Source organism: Perognathus longimembris, chromosome 28, assembly GCF_023159225.1.
Source record: "Perognathus longimembris pacificus isolate PPM17 chromosome 28, ASM2315922v1, whole genome shotgun sequence".
NCBI classification, from domain to species: domain Eukaryota; kingdom Metazoa; phylum Chordata; class Mammalia; order Rodentia; family Heteromyidae; genus Perognathus; species Perognathus longimembris.
The window spans coordinates 53,845,796-53,860,138 of record NC_063188.1 but is presented as its reverse complement, the minus strand read 5'-3'; positions in this window follow the sequence as shown (position 1 = coordinate 53,860,138).

Here is a 14,343-nt window from a genome sequence, read left to right as displayed (position 1 = left end):
CCTTTTTTCAGTTTTTTAAATTTAATTTTATTGTCAAGGTGTTTTTCATGTTTTTAAAAATTTCTTCATAGAGGTCCTCCACATTTTTGGTTAAGATGATTCCTAGGTATTTTTATTTGAGGAGATATAAAAGGAGTTGCTTTGCTGATTTCAGCCTCCATCTTGTCATTGATGGCATAAAGAAAAGCCCTTGATATTTGTGGGTTAATTTATACCCTGCTACTTTGCCAGAATTTTGAATCAACTCAAGCAACTTGGGAGATGAATCTATAGGGTTCTTTTTTTATAATGTGTTCTTTAATTATTTATTTATTTATATTTATTTTTAGATAGGTTTTAGCAGGCCCACTATCTGCAGGTGAATACCCATAACACACCATAGCTCTCCAGTGGCAGTGAGAAAAATATGGTAACGGAGGTAAAAATTCCAATTTAAAAGCGAGATGAAAAGAGAATACATGAGATTCCCCTCCATGGGGTTCTTTAATTACGGGATCATGTCATCTGTAAACAAGAAGAGTTTTACATTTTCTTTCCCTATCTGGATCCCCTTTATGTTTGTATCTTGCCGTATTGCTCTAGCTACAAATTCCCCTACTATATTGAAGAGTAGTGGAGAGGGAAGAAATCCTTGCCTAATTCCTGATTTCAGAGGAAATGTTTTTAACTTTTCACTATTAATAATAGTATAATGTTGGCTGTAGATTTGTCACAGCCTTTATTCTATTGAGGAATGCCCCATGGATTTCTAGCTTCTTCAGAGCTTTGGTCATAAAGGAGTGTTGTATCTTGCTAAATAATTTTTCTGCATCTATTGCTCTGATCATGTGGTTCTTGTCCTTGCTCCTTTTGGCATTGATTACATTAATTACATCAATTGACTTGCATATATTGAACTAGCTTTGCATCCCTGGAGTGAATTCCATTTGATCATAGTGTATTTTTTTTCTTAGTTGTTGAAGTTGGTTGGCCAGAATTTTATACAGAAATTACACATCAATGTTCATCAAAATGAGTGTATAGTTCTCTTTCTTTACTGAGTGCCTATCTGGTTTTGGGATGAGGGTTTTGCTGGTTTCATAGAATAAATTTGGTAGTGATCTTTTGCTTTTAATTTCATTGAAGAGTTTGAAGAGTATTGGAGTGAGTTCTCCTTTGAAGGCCATATAGAATTTGGCAGTTAATCCATATGGTCCTGGGCTTTTCTTGGATGGCAGGTCTTTTACTGGTATTTCTATTTCATTACTTGTTATAGGTCTATTTAGTTGATTTAAACCCTCTGACTTTCATTTGGGTATATCAATATTCACTAGGAATTTTTCCATTTCTTCCAAATTCTCCACTTTGATAGCATAGAAGTTTGAGCAATATTCTCTTACAATATTCTGAATCTGTAGTGTTTCTGTCATGATGTTCCCATTCTGGTCTCTAAATTTATTTATTTAGGTGTGTTCTCTTTGTTTTTTGGTCACCTCTGCTAAGGGTCAGTCAATATTGTTATTTTTTTTCAAAGGACCAACTCCTTTTTTTGTTGATTCTTCCTATGTTTTTTTGGTTTCTAATTCACTTATTTTGAATTGAAATTTAATTATTTGTTTCTGTCTACTGGTTTGGAGTTTGGTTTATTCCTCATTTTCAAGGAGCTTAAGGACTACCATTAAATTTTTGGTTTGAGATTTCCCCAACTTGTTGATGTAGGCACTCAGAGGAACTGGTATTTTGTGTGGTCATTTTTGTTAAATACCATAAAAATTTCAATTTTCATTCTGATCTTTTCAATGACCCACTGGTGATTGAACAATGTGTTGTTCGGTCTCCATGACTTAGAGAATTTTCTACTGTGGCTTTTGGTGTTGAGCTCAAAGGAGTATATTCTTAGGAAAGGATAACAAAGTCTCAATAGTTATATGCATATGATCATATAAAATGATGCTTATCGAAATGAACTGCAAGAAATGGAAACAAGAGATTTTCAATTTTACTTTTGTTGCTGTTGTTGTTTTGTTTTGTTTTCCCCCTTTAATCATTGTTTTTGATGTGTGTGCTTTCCGTCTTGTATGTAAGTTTATCTGATTTGGGGAGGGCAAGAGGAAGCACAGAAATGGTGGGACAAAGGATGAACTAATTCAGCAATGATACTCACAAGACACTATGTTGAAAATGAACTATACAGCTTTGGGGGGAGAAGGGAACTGGAGGGAAATACTGGGAGAAAATTAGGGAGGAGGTGACAGTGTTCAAAAGAAATATATTCATTACCTGAATTACATAACTGTAACCCCTCTGTACATCACCATTACATAAAATTTTTAAAAACATAATCCATTGGGTATTGTTACTTTAAAATTTTAAATAGATTTAGTAAGTGTAAATATCATGACATATTTTCAAGTACAAATCAAAACAGTCTCACAAAATGTATGTTTCCTTTTGTAATGTAGAGTTTGACTAATGTTATATAACAACCCCTTTCTTTTATTCAAGAATAATTATAATGTGTTATCTTTAATCCATAATTTCTATCTCTAGCATTTCCAGTATGAACTTAAGATTAGTTGAAACTGGACTACACAAAAATGGAATATTGGAACAAAGTAAAGGAGCAAGCATAAAGAATATAGAAGAAGTAATTAGGGATATCTTGTGTTTTTTAAAAAAAATTTTGTTTTGAAAATTCTAGTAGGCAAATGATAAACATGTTGGATTATTAAGTTTTTATCATATAATATTTGTTTGCAAACATACATTTGAAATCTACTCAAGAAAATTTGTGGTAATTGTTTTTATTGTTTCATGCTCAATTTAATTAGCACAGATACAAGGTCCCAAACACTTTCATTATTCTCATCTGAAATAAGCAGGCATTTATTGCTTTGCTGAATCAAGTTCTGCATAATCACTCACTCCATTACCTTATAACTGTGAATGTATTATTTTTCTCTCACGGTCTTTATCTGCTTCTGAAATTGGGTGCAAAGTCAAAATAATCTTGATGCATTCTAAAATTTGAGAAATATTGGCAAAATTGCCACTCTGTTTTACTCACTAGTGTAATCTAGTGGTGAAAATTAGTAAGTCTGAGTTTTTACTCAAGGAAAATGTTTTTAATGTATCCAAAATGTCCATGATAGATATGAAACAATAATAGAAATGAGAAGAGAATATTATGGAACAAGTCCATTCAAGAGTATATAGAGAGAAATTATTCAAAGGCAAACACTAAGAATATATTACGAAGAGATTGAAGGAATATCACAGAAATTAACAAGTAAGGATAGTCTCTTCATGAAGAAATACGTGATTTACCATGTGCAATATGACTGAAGGGAAAAGAGAGATCAAGATGAAAGTCTCTCGTCCCTTTCTCATTTATTCATATATGCAGAGATTAGGATGGAATTCAGCATATAAACAATAGTTCTACTATTGAGCTACATCCCAAACCTTACCTATCACAGTTCAAGCAGTAAAAATGTCCCTGCAACGTTATCAAATGTCAAGATTAGTGTGAGGAAAGAAAGAAAGAAGCAATGTGAAAGTATGCATACAGATTCATAGAAACAAAGAATTTAAGGTATTTATAAAAATAAATTACAACACTAGCTTAGTAAAACAACTTTAAGAAAACTTGATTTAGAGTAGAATAAAAATAATATCTATTCTCTATCTGCACACATATTATACAACATATGCATATATGCATATATACATGTATGTATAGAGAGAGAAAGAAAAAGATACTACATTTATTATTTACTATGCCTTGTTTTAAATTTTGATGACTCTATTGTCTCATGTAATCAGCTCAAGGAACAATATATGAGAGCATTATGATTCTTAATTTGTAGATGAGAAAAACAGAGTGGCACTGAGATTTAGAAATCATGTATCTTCTCTAAAATCATATGTTTATAAGTTCTGGAGATGACTCCAATGGCAGGGATTCTGGCTTCCTAACCCACATAATCACTATGCTACATTACAATGAGTAGGATGAGTAGAAATAAATGAGAAGAATAACTGAAAATTAGGAAGGTGTAGGAGAAACACTTGGGCTCCTTGGCACAGGACGGAACTTCCTTAACAAAGACTTAGAAAGGCTATAAATCAAAGAAAGGTTGGACAAATGGGGCTGCATCAAACTGCAGAGCTTCTGCACGGCAAAGGACATAGCTCGCAAGATAAACAGAAAGCCCACAGACTGGGAGAAGATCTTTACCGGCCATTCAACGGACAAAGGCCTCATCTCTAAAATATATGCAGAACTAAAAAAATTACCCTCTTTCAAAACAAAACCGCAAAGAACCAATAGCCCCCTAATCAAGTGGGCTAAAGACTTACAAAGAGACTTCTCTGATGAGGAAATGAGAATGGCCAAGAGACATATGAAAAAGTGCTCTACATCACTGGCCATAAAAGAAATGCAAATCAAAACAACATTGAGATTCCATCTCACCCCAGTAAGAATGTCATATATCAAGAAAACTAACAATAACAATTGTTGGAGGGGATGTGGCCAAAAGGGTACCCTACTTCATTGCTGGTGGGAATGTAATCTGGTTCAGCCACTCTGGCAAGCAGTATGGAGATTCCTCAGAAGGCTAAATGTAGAACTCCCCTATGACCCAGCAGCCCCACTGTTGGGTATCTATCCAAAACACCACAAACAAAATCACAGTAATGCCACCAGGACAACAATGTTCATTGCAGCACAATTTGTCATAGCTAGAATCTGGAACCAACCCAGATGCACCTCAGTAGACGAATGGATCAGGAAAATGTGGTACATATACACATGGAATTTTATGCCTCTATCAGAAAGAATGAAATTGTCCCATTTGTAAGGAAATGGAAGGACTTGGAAAAATTATACTAAGTGAACCAGACCCAAAGAAACATGGCCTCTATGGTCTTCCTTATTGGGAATAATTAGTACAGGTTTAGGCAGTCATAGCAGAGCATCACAAGGCCCAATAGCTATACCCTTATGAACACCTAAGATGTTGCTAAGTGAAATGAACTCCATGTTATGGAAACAATTGTTATATCACAGTTGTGACTACTTTCAACGTCCCTTGTGTATATGTAGCTTCTATTATTGATGATGTTCTTGTATCACCTTCCTGTGGTTGTACCTACACTATCTCTGTAATCTTATCTGAGTATATTGGAAACCTTGTATACTGGTACTGGAAGTCGGAAATTGAAAGGGAATACCAAAATTGAGAGACACAGGGTAAAAAAAGACAAACAACTACAAAAGCAATACTTGCAAAACTGTTTGCTGTAAGTGAACTGAACACCTCAGGGGGGGAAAGGGTAAGGGGGAGGCGGGAGGGGGGGTATGAGGGACAAGGTTACAAATAGTACAAGAAATGTAGCCAATGCCTAACGTATGAAACTGTAACCTCTCTGCACATCCATTTGATAATAAAAATTTGAAAAAAAAAGAATAACTGAAAACTATCTGACAACACATGCATTGCTCTTGACAGGGGGATGAGTCCTTTTAGAGTATATATTCATTAGTGGAATTGCTGGATCATAGATTAGTTTTTTAATGTTTTGAGAATTTTCCATCTTGTTTTCTTTTTTATTATTTTATTATTTTTTGCCAATTCTTTTTTTTTCTTATTTATTGTCAAAGTGATGAACAGAGAGGTTACAGTTTAATACGTTAGGCCTTGGGTACATTTCTTGTACTGTTTGTTACCTCCTCCCTCATTCCCCCCTCCCCCCTCGCCCTTTCCTTCACCTCCCATAAGTTGTTCAGTTGGTTTACACCAAATGGTTTTGCAAGTATTGGTTTTGGAGTCGTTTGTCTTTTTATCCTTTGTCTCTTGATTTTGATATTCCCTTTCACTTCCCTAGTTCTAATACCAGTGTATACAGTATCCAGTGTATTCAGATGAGATACAATGATAGCATGGGTACAACCACAGGAAGGGGATACAAGAGGATCATTAACAATAGAAGCTATGGTTTCACATGGCATGTTGAAAGTAATTACAACAGTGATATAACAGTTGTTTCCATAACATGGGGTTCATTTCACTTAGCATCATCTTATGCATTTATAAGGGCATAGCTATTAGGCTCCTGTGAACCTCTGCTGTGATTAGCCTAAACCTGTCCTAATTATTCCCAATGAAGGAGATCATAGAGTCCATCTTTCTTTGGGTCTGGCTCACTTCACTTAGTATAATTATTTTCTTTTTTATTGTCAAGTTAATGTACAGAGGGGTTCATTCCCATCAATGTGTTCACAAGTTCTCTGTTCTACACATCCTTGCCAGCACTTACAATTTATTGTCTTATTGGAGCAAAGAGATATCTCATTTGGTCTGGATTTGCATTTTTTCTACTTATTACTTATGTTAGATGTTTATTCATATAGGCATTGGCCATTTGTGCATGTTCTTCAGAGAAATGTCTATTTAGTTATGTTGTCCATCTTTAAACAAAGTTATGTAATTCTTTGTTAATTAAGGAAGTTTTTGAGAACCCTTACATATTTTAGTTTTCAGGGACTTATCAGATACATATAATGAAAACATTATGGATTATTCTATAGGTTGTCCCTGAACTCTGATAAATATTTCATTTGCTGTGCAAACCTTTTTTTTCCCTGAGCTTCTTTGTGCTCTAGGCTAGCACTCTACCACTTTGAGCCACAGCACCACTTCTAGTTTTTGAGTGGTTAACTGGAGATCGGCGTCTCACAGGCACTTTTCTGCCTGGGCTGGCTTTGAACTGTGAGTCTCAGATCTCAGCCTACTGAGTAGGTAGGATTCCAGGCATAAGCCACCAGTGCCCAGCTAGTGTGCCCAGCCTTTTTACTTTTTAAGATAGCATTAGCATAAACTATTATGTAAATGGGTTTAAATTGTGAGACATACCTGTGTAAAACATCCTTTAATCAAATTTCTATCATTTATTTTACTTTGTCTTAAACCTTCTCTCTCCTTTCCCTATATTTTGAGAACTTTTTCATGGATTACATTACACTATGATATATATACACACATATATGTATATATATCATATGTAGAAATATTATGTATTTAATATTATGTAAATATTATATATGATAATATATACCATATGTCACATATATGGTATACATGATATTATATATAAATATATATGATGTACTTTTATAAATTACTAACCTCTCATCACCCTCCCTACCCACTGGTTTTCCTTGAGTCTCTCTTTTAAAATTAGATTAAATTATTACTATTTTTGTCTGCATATGAGTAAAACATGTGATACATGCTTTTCTGAGCTTAGCATATCATATTTAATATGGTGACCTCTAGTTCCATTCATATTCCTGCAAAAAAACATTCATTCTATTCTTTAGAGATGAGTAATACTCTATTATATATATCTACTATACTTTATCTAGTTCTTAGTAGTTGGGTATCTGGGTTTGTTCCACATCTTGGCTCTTGTAATTAGTGCTGCTTATAAACATTGGTGTGTAACTCTCTCTCTCTCTCTCTCTCTCTCTCTTATATGCTGATTTACGTGGCTTTTATTTTATTGTTGTACTGCCTCAGTCATTTGTTTATGAGGAGCCATATTTTTATTCCTAGGAGAAAACTCACTTGGTCATGGGGAATAGTATTTTTATTATTCTTTAAATAACAAGATCTTTGTTGCATTGTTACTTCTTCATATTGTTCACTTACTTTCTAATTCATTTATTTCAGCTCTGATACTTATTTATTCCTTCTACTGATTTTTGTGTGTAGTATATACTTGTTTTTAGTTTCTTAAGATAAAGCAATAGATTTTTAAAATTTGAGCTCTTTCTGCCTTTTTGTTATAAGCATGGGTTGCTATAAACTTCCTTCTAACTACTGTTTTTCCAGGATAGATTTTGCTAGGTTTTCTCATCATTTTTACTAGTTGCAAAACATTTTTCTTTTCTCTTTTTGTGGTACTGGAGTTTGAAATTAGAGTCTTAAGCTTGCTATACAGATGTTGTACCATGTGAGTCAGTCCTCCCATTTAGCTATAGTTATTTTTCAACTGATGTTTTGAATTTTTGCTCAGATACTGTCGGTGGTTTTTAGCCTCCTGGGCTTTCCTGTCCTGCACGAGAGACGGGAAAACACACCCCGCGGACGGGTCCAGGAAGAGGATAAGAGGGCTGAGAGACTGCCACTCAGCCCCCCTCTCGACGGAGGACACACAGACAGTCCGGGAGCCAGTCAGCGCTAAGACTCGTTTAATGGCAGCAATGAGCTTCTCTTTTAAAAGGGTCAGGGGGCGGTGGAAAGGGAGGTGTACATGCACCTACATAGGGGCTGGGATTTGATGCCTGAGCTCTCCATCAGGGTGGAGCTCTGAGGGACCTCCCTAAGGGGTTGACTAAATCTACGTCACAGTCCACAGGACCACCTCTGGGTTCACCACCAGGCACCATCTTGGCTACAAGTGGTCCCAAGGCTGGGAGGCAGGGCCAGCTAGAACCGCCTCTTAATGATGCAAGGCATCGGGCGGATGGGCCCCACATCTCCCCCTTTTGTTTTTTTAATAGAGGAGGGGTACCAGGCTGGGAGTATGGGCAGAGGTTGTCTCTTCTGGAGCTACTTCCTGCAGCTTGGGCACATCAAGGAGTCCCTGGGGCTGGGGGTCTTCAGGGTCCAGGTCTGTGCTGGGCACAGCAGTGTAGTAAGAAGATGGCTTTGAACTGCAAGTTCCCAGGTGGCGACCTCAGTGAGGGATGTTATCCTGTTAAAAGAGACTTTTGAACATGTCATGCAAAAGGCTGACAAGTTAACAGGACCAGTTAACATGAACAACATGGGAGAACACACCCTTGGCATAAACCAGAAAAGTTCCATTTGGAGCATAAACCCAATTGTGGCCCATTACAAGGAAGGAGAAATAACTGGACTGGGCACAGGAAGGAAGTGTTTAGGGATAGTGGACTAGTTGGGAGTAACCAGTCAGAGGCTAAAATATATATATACAAATAGGTGGATAAACAACTATTCCTCTTGATCTCCTGGCTCTGATTAATTTTGAAAGGGCGAGACAAAGTGATTCCATTTAGGATGTGACATCATTCTCCTCTTACTCCTCTCCATGATCCTTGTTCCTTGGACTGGCTGAGTCCCAGGAGTTCAGGTGCTTGTTGCTGGGATGGCATGCTCGCATTGGCATTCACGGGGTTTGAGCTCAGGGCCTGGGCACTGTCCCTGAGTACTTCTGCTCAAGGCTAGTGCTCTACAACTTAAGCCACAGTGCCGCTTTCAGCATTTTTCAGGTTCTCTTGAGCCAAGCTTCCAGTCTGGCTCTTTGCTGGTTAATTGGGAGATGGAGATTTAGAGAGATTTTCTGCCTGGGCTGGCTTTAAACTGCGATCCGAGGAGTTTTAGCCATAAAAGCCCTTTTTATATCCAATTAAAGCAACAAGGAGAGCAATAGGAATAGAGCGCACATGTAACTTGTTGAGAATTGACCAACAAACACTTGCCAGAGTTTACACTTAGAGAACAGCAGACTGAATGAGATCCATGTGCCATCAAATCAAATCATATCATTTGACCTTACCGGCAGGTGGAAGAGAGAACAAATGAATAATAATCAAGAGGGCAAGGTTAAGACAATGTAAAAGTCTCAGCTTCAGTGGGTCTGAAGTGGCTGTGTCTTCCATCCAAAATTAGCAGGCCAGCAGGAGAGATGGGCTGCATCTGAGTAAGGCTGTAGTAGCATCTCAGAGAGTCCTCTGGACAGGTTGTCACACCTCCTGCAAGGTTCTATACAGACTGTTTAAAGACATTTGAAACCCCCCAGTATTTCCTGGTTGGTTGCTCTGAGTACTCTGGCTGCTCAAATCCTTTATCTAGAAATGTATTTTAAGCCTTTAAAGGTAGAGTCTTTTACATCTTTGCCTCAGCCTTATTTGCATCCGAAAAAACTCTGAAACCCAGGGGGCATCTAGCCTCCTGGCTGCCTGTTTTAAAAGAACCATTTTTTTTTTTTTTTTTTTTTTTTAGTCCCGGCTACTGCACGACCTTTGAACTCAAATGACAATTTTTTTCTTAATGCAAGAATTACAATTACAAAATTAGAAACACTTATCTGAAGTGCCAGACTTTGAAGTCAGGCCCCACTTTACCACACAAACCCCACTTTACCACGTGAACCTGAGATAAGCAGGCCCTGTGAGCAGACCCAGGGCAAGCTTATTAGGGCCCAGCCGGTCAAGAACTCTAACCGCTGGGAATGCGTAACTCTGACCACCCCTAGAATGCCTCGAGCCCTATGCCTCAATCCCTGAGCCAATCAGATTTTTACCTGTGTCCTAATCTTGCTTACTTGAACACCTGATTTTTGTAACTTTGTTTTTTGCCTTTATAAGCCCTGTGTAATCGCAGCTTGGGGCTCTCTCCTAACCTCTGCTGTGTCGGTGGGTAGGACGAGGCCCAAGTTGCAGCTTGCTTGAATAAAGCCTTGCCTTGCTTTTGCATTTCGGAATGTCTGAGTCTCGGTGGCCTTCTTGGTGGTCATCTTGTGACTTGGCATAACATTATCCATTCAGCTTTCCAATAAATTAGTCAGAAACATTAGCTTGCTTTGCCCCCCCCTCTTTTTACATGAAAAGTTAATGAGAATTTACTTTTATCCCCAATAGTTTATTCTACATACTTTAAAATACTTGCCTGATTATATGTAACTTAAGATAGTTAGGAGTCTTAGTTATTACATCACAGTATACACATAGAATTTAGTACCTGAATCATTAGACTGATATCCAAAACAATTGTAACAAAGTACTTTTAACAGTGTTCACCAGAATTACAAACACAACAAATCCGTTGTCAGCATCTTTGCTATTTTTAAAAAAATATATCTAAATTGTAAAAATAGCATATAAATCAAATCACATCAGATAAATAAACTTTTTAACCATAAAAAAAACCTTTTTTCAATTCTTAGTATCTTTTAAGGGCAAGTTTCAGAAATTCCACTCAAATCACTCATTGCTGTATATTAGAGCTTTTTGGAGTTTTTTTTTTTTTTTTTTTTTTTTTTTTTTTTAGACATGTTTGTTGCAGTTACAGAGAGTTACCAGGAGCTGGAATCTCCAAGTCCCTGCCCAGCCTCCAGGAATTTGCCATGCCCACCACCTGGGGCGAGGGTGGGAGGGGCTTGTTAAAACCCATCTTAGCAAACATCATCAACAAAAGAACCAAAGGCCTTTCCTGTCTCTTTCAAAGCAGATGTTAAGCAAGCAAGCCCTTTTTCCTCCCGGGCAGCCAGGGGGCTGTCTCCCCCCCATCCAAAACACTTTTCAGCAAATGTTTCCCAGGCTCTTTAAGGCTGCCTCAGAAGCCATCCTCTCCACGGTCCACAAAGTATGGTGGGAAACCTCCAGTGGAGGAGGGGGCGGAGGCGGTGGGAAGCCCTCCGGCGCCGCAGTGGCCCCAGGCTTGCATCAGGGAGCCTCCGGTGGGGGAGGGGCCCAGCAGAGGCCATCCTCCATCTTGCTCATCTGCCACACGTTCCGGCAGTGCAGGGGCACTTGGCTCAGGACCTGGGGAACTTGGCCCAGGCCCCTCCCTCCCCTCCAGGGAAGCGGGAGGGCTGCTCCCTCCCAAGCAGCCAGGCTGAAAAGGACGGCAGCCGCCAGCCAGATCATGGCGTGTTTCAACGCTTTCGAGACCCTTCTGGTCTGGGAGTTTGAGACCCCCAAACCTATGTTTTGTAGCATGGAGCTCAGTGCTTTGAGCACTTGGTCATCATGCGGGGTTTGAGCATGCCCCATCTTTTCGGGGGCCCCCCTCGGATTCCGATTGGCCTGGCCTGCTGGAAAGTTTTACCTCGTCGTTCTTTGTGCCCCATATTGGGTGCCAGAATGTCAGGGGTTTTTAGCCTCCCACACTCTCCTGTCCTACAGGAAAGATGGGATAGCACGCCCCATGCAGACGGGTCCAGGAAGAGGCTAAGACGGCTGACAGACTGCCACCCAGCCCCCCTCTTGACGGAGGACACACAGACAGTCAGGGAGCCAGTCAGCACTAACACTCATTTAATGGCGGCGATGAGCTTCTCTTTTAAAGGGGTTGGAGGGTGGTGGAAGGGGAGGGGTAGGGGCTGGGATTTGACGCCTGAGCTGTCCATCAGGGTGAAGCTCCCTAAGGGGCGGCCTACATCTATTTCGCGGCCCACAGGACCGCCTCCCGTTCACCACCAGGCGCCATCTTGGCTACACGTGGTCCCAAGGCTGGGAGGTGGGGCCAGCTAGAACCGCCTCTTAATGATGCAAGGCATCCGGCAGGCGGGCCCCACAGATACATATTTAGACCTTGATCTTTCTACCTTTGCCTTCTACATAATTGAGATTACAGGCAGATACCATCATGAACAATTTATTCATTAAGATGCAATTTTCTTAACTACATTAATTTGACTTGCCTCAAACTGTGATTATCCTGGATATTGCCACCCAAATACCTAGGATTACAGGTATGAGCCACCATGTTTGGTTCTATATTTCTTTCTTTCTTGACTCATTTGTTTTTCAAGAGTATGCTCATGATTTTCCATGATATTATACAATGCCCGAAGATTTTGTTGCCTTGTAATTATAAAAAAAAATTCAATATGACTTCAATTTAAAATGCATTGAAACATGTTTGGTATGTTAACACTTATATGTAATTCTAGCCCTCGGGAGGCAGAGGCAAGGAGATTATGGTGCTAAGCTAGCTATTCTAGGCTATATAAAGAAATCAGGTTAAAAAATGCCAAAAAGAAAATTTGCTGAAACTTGTTTTGTGACCAATCATATAATCTTTCCTTTAGCATGTTCCATATGATGATTTAAAAACATTGCATTCAGTACCAGTTTGATAAAATGTTCTGTAGATATTTGCTAGGTCCAACTCTTTCAGGGTCCAGTTTAACTGGGATATTTCCTTTTTATTTTATGTCTGAATGAGTTGTGGCTATTGATTGTTTCTTCAGTCTTACAGCTTTGTGAATCTTCTTTTTAACATTCATTTTAGAGAGCTTCATTATCATCTACATTGTGGAAGACTAGTTTAAGTTAAATATTACTTGTGACCTTTCATGTTCCTGTATTGTTATTGGTATCTTTTTTCTGTTACAGGTTGAATAGATTTTCAGCCTCTTTGGTGGTCTCAAGTTCCTCTTGAAACTTAATAAAAAGATAGCACTTGATCTGTTCACACTGTACCTACATTTTTGTAAGTTATCACTCGTTTATTTTTTTACTCCTCCAACACTGTATTTTCAAACACCCTTTCCTCAAGCTCACAATTTTTTTTTAGTTTGAGCTGTCCTATTATCAGTACTTATTTTCTTGTTTGTAGCATCACTGAGTATGTTTTTCAAGTCAAAAATCCTTGGTGAACAAAATTTAAAATTATTTTCATCTCTATTATTTTCTCTGTGGTTTCTTCAAACTAATTGTTTCTTTAAAACAATTGTTAAAATTCTCTGAGTGTTCTCTCATATTCATTATTGTCAAGTTCTGGGACTTTATTATTTGTTAATTTTTTCTTTTTTATTAGTGTATATTAATATTATTTACAAAATAATCTGATTCATTATGATTTATTTTGTTAATCGTGGGGCTTAAACTCAGGGCCTGGGTACTGTCCCTAAGTTCTGTCATTGGTATGCTAGAACTCTACCACTTAAGCTACAGCACCACTTCTGGTTTTCTGGTGGTTAATTGGAGGTAAGAGTCTTATGGATTTTCCTGCCTGGGCTGGAATACTTGGATTATAGGAGTGAGCCACCAGCACCAGGTTTATTGTGATTTTTTTTTACATATGCACATAATTTGATCCCATTTGTCCCATTCCTTTTCCTTAATAGTCTCCTTCTCCTTACTTTCTTACCCTTCCCTCCTCCTAAAGTCCATATGTGAGAGAAAATATGAAATATTTGTCCTTGTGAGATTTTACTTAATATGATGAACTCTAATTTCATCTCTCCAGCAAATAACATGGTTTCTTTCTCTTTTGTGGCTAAAACTCCATTGTTTACATATATTCAAACTTTTCCCCACCTATTTACTACTAGAAATCTAGGCTTATTTCATAGCTTGGCTATTGTGAATATTACTGTGACCTGGATAGGTACATAGGTATCTCTATTGTATGATAACTTTGATTCCTATGAGTATAGGCTCAGGAATCATATATAACTGGATCATATAAGAGCTTTTCTTTAGATCTTTGATGAAATTACAGTTTGATTTCCATAGTGGCTATACTAATTTATGTTCCCACGAGTACCGTATAAATGTTTATTTGCCCCCATATTCTTGCCAATATTTGTAATTTATTT